The sequence below is a fragment of the Bubalus bubalis genome, chromosome 20, assembly GCF_019923935.1.
Source record: "Bubalus bubalis isolate 160015118507 breed Murrah chromosome 20, NDDB_SH_1, whole genome shotgun sequence".
Classification (NCBI taxonomy): domain Eukaryota; kingdom Metazoa; phylum Chordata; class Mammalia; order Artiodactyla; family Bovidae; genus Bubalus; species Bubalus bubalis.
The window spans coordinates 39,755,337-39,762,895 of NC_059176.1; positions in this window are offsets into that span (position 1 = coordinate 39,755,337).

Below are 7,559 nucleotides of genomic sequence, written 5' to 3' on the forward strand. Positions count from 1 at the left end.
TGTGAAATGCACACCAGATTCCAAAGGCTTAGTCTGAATAAAAATGTAAAATATTGCCTTAGTAATTTTTTATATTAATTACTAAAATTACAGTGTTTTAGATATATCTGGTTAAATAAAACTATTATTGAAATTCACTTCACCTATTTCTTTCTTATTTTTTCACTTTTTAAAATGTGGCTAATAACTATGAAGAACAGTGTGGAGATTCCTTAAAAAACTGGAAATAGAACTGCCATATGACCCAGCAATCCCACTGCTAGGCATACACACTGCTAGGCATACATACATACACAGAATTGAAAGAGACACGTGTACCCCAATGTTCATCGCAGCACTGTTTACAATAGCCAGGACAGCAACCTAGATGTCCATCAGCAGACGAATGGATAAGAAAGCTGTGGTACATATACACAATGGAGTATTCAGATCAGATCAGTCACTCAGTTGTGTCCGACTCTTTGCGACCCCATGAATCGCAGCACGCCAGGCCTCCCTGTCCATCACCAACTCCCGGAGTTCACCCAGACTCACGTCCATCGAGTCAGTGATGCCATCCAGCCATCTCATCCTCTGTTGTCCCCTTCTCCTCCTGCCCCCAATCCCTCCCAGCATCAGAGTCTTTTCCAATGAGTCAACTCTTTGCATGAGGTGGCCAAAGTACTGGAGTTTCAGCTTTAGCATCATTCCTTCCAAAGAATTCCCAGGGCTCATCTCCTTCAGAATGGACTGGTTGGATCTCCTTGCAGTCCAAAGGACTCTCAAGAGTCTTCTCCAACACCACAGTTCAAAAGCATCAATTCTTTGGCACTCAGCCTTCTTCACAGTCCAACTCTCACATCCATACATGACCACAGGAAAAACCATAGCCTTGACTAGACAGACCTTTGTTGGCAAAGTAATGTCTCTGCTTTTGAATATGCTATCTAGGTTGGTCATAACTTTCCTTCCAAGGAGTAAGCGTCTTTTAATTTCATGGCTGCAGTCACCATCTGCAGTGATTTTGGAGCCCAAAAAAATAAAGTCTGACACTGTTTCCCCATCTATTTGCCATGAAGTGACAGGAACGGATGGAGTATTACTCAGCCACTAAAAAGAATACATTTGAATCAGTTCTAATGAGGTAGATGAAACTGGAGCCTATTATACAGAGTGAAGTAAGCAGAAAGAAAAACACCAATACAGTATAACACATGGAATTTAGAAAGATGGTAACGATAACCCTGTATGCATGACAGCAAAAGAGACACAGATGTATAGAACAGTCTTTTGGACTCTGTGGGAGAGGGTGAGGGTGGGATGATTTGGGAGAATGGCATTGAAACATGTATAATATCATAGGTGAAAAGAATCACCAGTCCAGGTTCGATGCATAATACAGGATGCTTGGGACTGGTGCACTGGGATGACCCAGAGGGATGGGATGGGGAGGGAGGTGGGAGGGGGGTTCAGGATGGGGAACACACGTACACCCGTGGCGGATTCATGTCAATGTATGGCAAAACCACTACAAAATTGTAAAGCAATTAGCCTCCAATTAAATAAATTTATATTAAAGAAAGAAAAATAAATACAATGTGGCTAATAGAAAGTTTAACATGACATACGTGGCTTGCACTCTGTATCCATTGGATAGAGCTTCTACAGGCATTGAGGATACAGCAGAGCACAAAACAGACAAAAATCATGCCTCCTGGAGTTTACCCCTGGGGAGGAGAGAGACAACAAATAAACAAGTGAAATAAGCGCTCTAGAAAAATAAAGCAGGGAAGCAGGTTAGAGTAGGAAGGAGAGGTTGGCATTTAAAATAGGTTTATCAGGACTTCCCTTGCGGTCCAGTGGTTAAGAATCCGCCTGCTAATGCAGGGGACATGGGTTCAATCCCTGCTCTGTGAAGATGCCACATGCCATGGGGCTGCTAAGCCCATAGGCCACAACTGCTGAGCCCATGTGCCGCAACTGCTGAAGTCTATGGGCCCTAGAGTGTGTGCTCCACAAACAAGAGAAGCCACTGCAGATGGAAGCCCATGTATCACAGTTAGAGAGCAGCCCCACTCACCACAATTAAAGAAAAGCCCGCACACAGCAACCAAGAGCCAGTGCGGTCAAAAATAAAAAAATAATACAAATGATAATAATTAAAAAAAATAAATAAAATAGAATGATCAAGAAAGGCTTTATTTATATTAGCCTTTAAGAAAATGCAAGGAGAGACAACTTCATCCCCCTCTAGGAGGGTTGTAATCACAAAGACAGGTAATAACACGTGTTGGAGAAGATGTGGGAAATTGGAACCCTGATAACACTGCTTGTGGGAATGTAAAATGGTGCAGCCACTTTGGAAAACAGTCCAGCACTTTCTTAAATAGTTAAACAGAGTTACCATATGACCCAGCAATTCCCTCTTGGGTATTTACCCAAGAGAAATGGAAACATGTCCATCAAAAACTTGTACATGATTGTTCATAGCAACATTATTCCTATTAGCTAAGAAGTGAAACATCCAAATGTCCTTTAATTGATGCGGTATGTCCATTTAAGAGAATATCATTCAACCCTAAAAAGGAATGCAGTTCCAAAACATGAATCTTGAAAGCATTATACTCAGGGAAAGAAGTCAGTAACAAAAGAGCATATAGTATCTGATTCCATTTAACCATTCCATCTAATTTCATGAAATGTTCAGGATAAGCAAATACATCGAGACAGAAAATAAATAGGTGGGGAGGGTTGAGGAAACCAGGGAGAAATGAGGAATGACTGCTAATGGGTCTGAGGTTTCTTCTTGGGGTGATGAAAAATGTTCTAACTGACCATCATGAGGGTTGCACATTTCTGTAAATATACTAAAGCCCACTCACTGAACTGTATACTTTAAATGGGTGAATTGCATGGTATATTAATTATAGTAATAAAACTGTTATGAAAAAAGAAAATAAAGACTTCATTGAGAAGCGGTATTTGAGTGAGCTAAGTGGCTGCGGGGTGTGGCGCATTCCAGGCAGAGAAAACAGAAAGTACAAAGGCCCTGAGGAAAGAGCAGGCTTAGCTTTTAAGTGACAGGTTAGAGCAGGATGAGGGGGACAGCAGGAGTTGAGTCAGAGGGATGGGGCAGCAGGTCATGTAGGGTGTTCCAGGCCATGAGAAGGACTTTGGCTTCTCTGCTGCTGCTGCTGCTGCTAAGTTGCTTCAGTTGTGGTCAACTCTGTGCGACTCCATAGATGGCAGCCCACCAGGTTCCGCCATCCCTAGGAATGGGTTGCCATTGGATCTCTACTGAATGAGATAAGTCACTCAAGGCTTTACAGCAGAGAAGAGCCAAGATGTGATGACCAGTCTGGCTGCTGTGTTGAGAGTAGCCTTCAGGGGTCACGTACAGAAGCCATGAGAAAGTTGTTATATTGTCTGAACATTCCAGTTGAACTGATATGTCTGTTATAGGTTTGAACCTGCTAGAATAGGGAGTGTGTGCATGCACAGTCGTTCAGATGTGTCCGACTCTTGCCACCCCATGGACCGTAAGCCACCAGGCTCCTCTGTCCATGGGATTTCCCATGACAAGAATACTGGAGTGGGTTGCCATTTCCTCCTCCAGGGGATCTTCCCCACACAAGGATCGAACCCGAATCTCCTGAATCGGCAAGTGGATTCATTACCACTGAGCCACCAGGGAAGCCCCCTGACTAGATGATTCTAAATTTTGCATGGGAATGCAAAGGAGCTATTGTGGGGACTTCCTTGGCAGGTGGATTCTTTACCACTGAGCCACCTGGGAAGCAGAATGGGGAGAGGTTGGCAAATTATAACCTGGGAGCCGGGGGTAAAATTCAGCCCACCACCTATTTTTGGCCAGCCTGTGAACTAAGAATTGCTTTTACGTTTTTCTAAATGATTGACAAAAATCAAAAGAATACTACTTCGTGAGACATGAAAATCATATGAAATTTCACATTTCGGTGTCCGTAAGTAAAGTGTTACTAGAACACTTCCAGGCCCATTTGTGTGTATAGCTGCTTTCACAGCAGAGGTGAGTAGATGGAACAGGGACAAGACTGTGTGGCCTGCAAAGCCTAAAATACTTCTCATCTGGTCCTTAACAGAAAAAATTTGCTGAACCATACAACAATTCCCAAACATTTTGGTTTCAGGACTATTTTTCATCTTAAAAATTGAGGATTCCAGATTTTGTTCATGGAGGTTATCAAGATTTACCATTTAGAAATTAAAAGTGAAGCAAATGGCATTTCTTCATTTTTTTTAAGCACAGGGAACTCTGCTCAGTGTTGTGTGGAAGCCTGGATGGGAGGGCAGTTTGGGCGAGAATGGATACATGTATTGTATATTACTGAGTCCCCTTTTCTGTCCATCGGAAACTGTCACAACATTGTTGATTGGCCATACTCCAATATAAAATAAAAAGTTTTAAAAAATGTGCATGTGATCTCCTACAAGTATTTTTAAATATGCAGTAATGAGAGAGTCATTTCCTAGGCAGGTTGATAGGAAATCTAAGGGTCCCGAAGGAGAGAGGGGTCTGGAATTCTCAAGGAGGAAAAAAATAGCCTGCAAGTGTCAGACATTTTTATCTCTCTTAAGCGTCAGGAGGAAACTAACAATATTTTTTTCCTTCTCTATACAAATTTAAAGGGAGGTTTCTCTTAAAATACTGTGTTGCCATAATGATACCTGGTTTCGCCTGAAGTTAGCTATTCTTGAGCCTAGAGAGAACCAATGCCTTTTTCTTATGGAAATGTTTGTCTTAAGCTATGCTAATGTACTATGCCTTTACCCCAAACTCTGTCTCCAAGTCGGTTCTACCTCTTGGCCCAGAACCTACTTGACAAACCAGTATGTTATACTCAGATATTGTTCCCCTAATCTATGTAAATGAAACTATTTGTATAATGGTCTGCCCTTCTTCAAGATTCAAGTTAATCATTTTATGGCCCAGGATAAACCATTTGGTGCCAAGATTATCCCAAAATGCATCTTATGGGTGAGGGGCCTGGTGCCATTCTGAATTTTAAGACATTCCTTTCTTTCATTAACAGACTGCTAGTGACTATATAACATCCAGCTAAAGACTAGCAGGGGGGTACTCTTTCTGCCCCCTTCTGATGCCTATGTCAGAAGCTTTCTCTATCTCCTTTATACTTTAATAAAACTTTATTACACAAAAGCTCTGAGCGATCAAGCCTCGTCTCTGGCCCCAGATTGAATTCTTCTCCTCCGGGGGCCAAGAATCCCAGTGTATTCGCGTGATTCAACAACCTTTCAGTAAGTAATTAAAAAAAATAATTAACCCACTGCAACACTGAACCTGGTTTTGATGAACTGGCTTACTCATGTCACGATGTAACCTACCACAGTAATCCAGGAGAGAGATGAGGGGGACTTGGACAACGAGATAGTGATGAAGTGCTACAGAGTTGGCTGTAGACCGGCTGGCTTCTAGACATAATAGGCTGTGCTAATGGACCAAGTGTGGGGTGTGAGGAGAAGAGAGGAATCAAGGATGCCTCCAAGGATTTTAAAGGTACTTAAACGAAGAAGGCAATGGCACCCCACTCCAGTACTCTTGCCTGGAAAATCCCATGGACGGAGGAGCCTGGTGGGCTGCAGTCCATGGGGTAGCGAAGAGTCAGACACGACTGAGTGACTTCACTTTCACTTTTCACTTTCATGCATTGGAGAAGGAAATGGCAACTCACTCCAGTGTTCTTGCCTGGAGAATCCCAGGGATGGGGCAGCCTGGTGGGCTGCCATCTATGGGGTCGCACAGAGTCGGACACGACTGAAGTGATTTGGCAGTAGCAGTAGGTGACCTGCTAAGTCACTTCAGTCATGTATTTACTGTAGGCAATATTCTTGCCCCGGCCCTGGGCCCAGAGCACCTCATCTCTCCCATAAAGACCCACTTAGATTCTAAGTCCTATTAATAGATTAACAACCTGCAGATCAAAGACATTTCAGCACAAAGAATAGCTAGTCAATGAGGAAGGACCTTGGAAAGAAGGAAAGAAATCCATGTTTTCTTGTATTTACTCAGACCTTTAACTCCTGTCTAGTTACTCCTTGGGCATTTTGTAGCATTTATCCCTCCTGTTTTTCTTCCAAATTCTACAAAGTGCCAAGAACCCCTAAACTACTCCTTGTTGCTACCTTCTGATGTTACATCATTTACAAAGACTGCAATTGCCTAGGACTTGGCCCCCTTTAAACTTCAGTAAGCACATGTTCCCCTGCCCCTAGACAGTGTGATCAAGACAGCCAGGACCCAGATTTAAATCCACCCATCGCCAGCTACATGACCTTGGGCAAGTCACGTTTTCTGAGATTATTTCTTCATCTGTGAAATGGGATAATAACGTCAAACTCTGTAGACTTAAGAGGTGTTCATGGAGTAATCTTATTCAGTAAAGTATCCAACACAATCCTAGATGCAGAGTAGATAATCAGTTCTTCTCCCTCCCTCCATCCTCCCCTCAAACAATTTTTTTTCAGGGACCACACCCAACAGCTGGAAGCAGCAGAAGCACCATATGGAATCAGAGAAAGAGGGGAGAGTCCTGCTTTGCCCCTTCCCAGCTGAGTGGTATTGGGCCAGTCACTTTGCCTTACTGACCCTTGGGTTTCCCATCTGTAACTAGGAAATTATATGCCATGCCCCTCCTCACAGCATTGCTGTAATAGTTCAAAAGAGAGGGCCTCTTTTAGGGCAATGGCAATAGTGAGCACAAAGGATTTAATGGAGTATTCTCCTCAGGTTGCTTGCTTCTATTTATCACCTGTGAGAGGAGGGACTCCCAGAACTGAAAACACAGTCCTCTTTGTAGAAGTTCTGGCTTTTCTGCCAGGAATACTTGGCATGAAAATGAGTATCATGTTCACAACTGTAAAAGAATGTATCAGAGCAGGATGTGAGCACCCAGAATTCTGGCCTCTTGGTGGGCAAGGGGGAATCTAAGATGCTTGTTAATAGTGATTGTGTGGTTCAGAAAAGGTTTCCGTTTCCTCAACGCTAATGTGGGAGAAAGAGGAATTACAGATGGAAAGAATCTTATAAAGGCCTGTCTCTGCTCTAAAGTTCCACATTCTCTGAATCTCTGGTCACAGATATGACCTTCTTTCCCACAGCTGTCCACTATAAATGTCCAATATAAATGATGGATGGTGAGGCAGTCTCTGAAGGCTGGTCAGCCGTCCCCTGGGCTTCTGAATTGTTTCCTGCCCATCTGATAGCAATTGATTATGCCTCTGATGACTCTTATCCTATCAACAGGGAGACTTGTCTGTTTAGCTGATGGCTGCTACTTTCACCAGAGGGTGGCAAAATAGTGTCAGAAAACCCCATCCAGGAACCTCAGATACAAAAGGAAAATGTAGAAATACCAGGGGTCATCTGCCAAACTTAGATCCTTGCTCCTATTGGAACCCGGACCTTCAGCCTTAGCAACTCAAAGCCAGGGCCAGCAGCATCAGCATCACCTGGGAACTGGTTGCCCGCCCACCTTCTTCACCCCTGGAGAACTAAATCAAGACGCTCTGGGGGTGGAGCC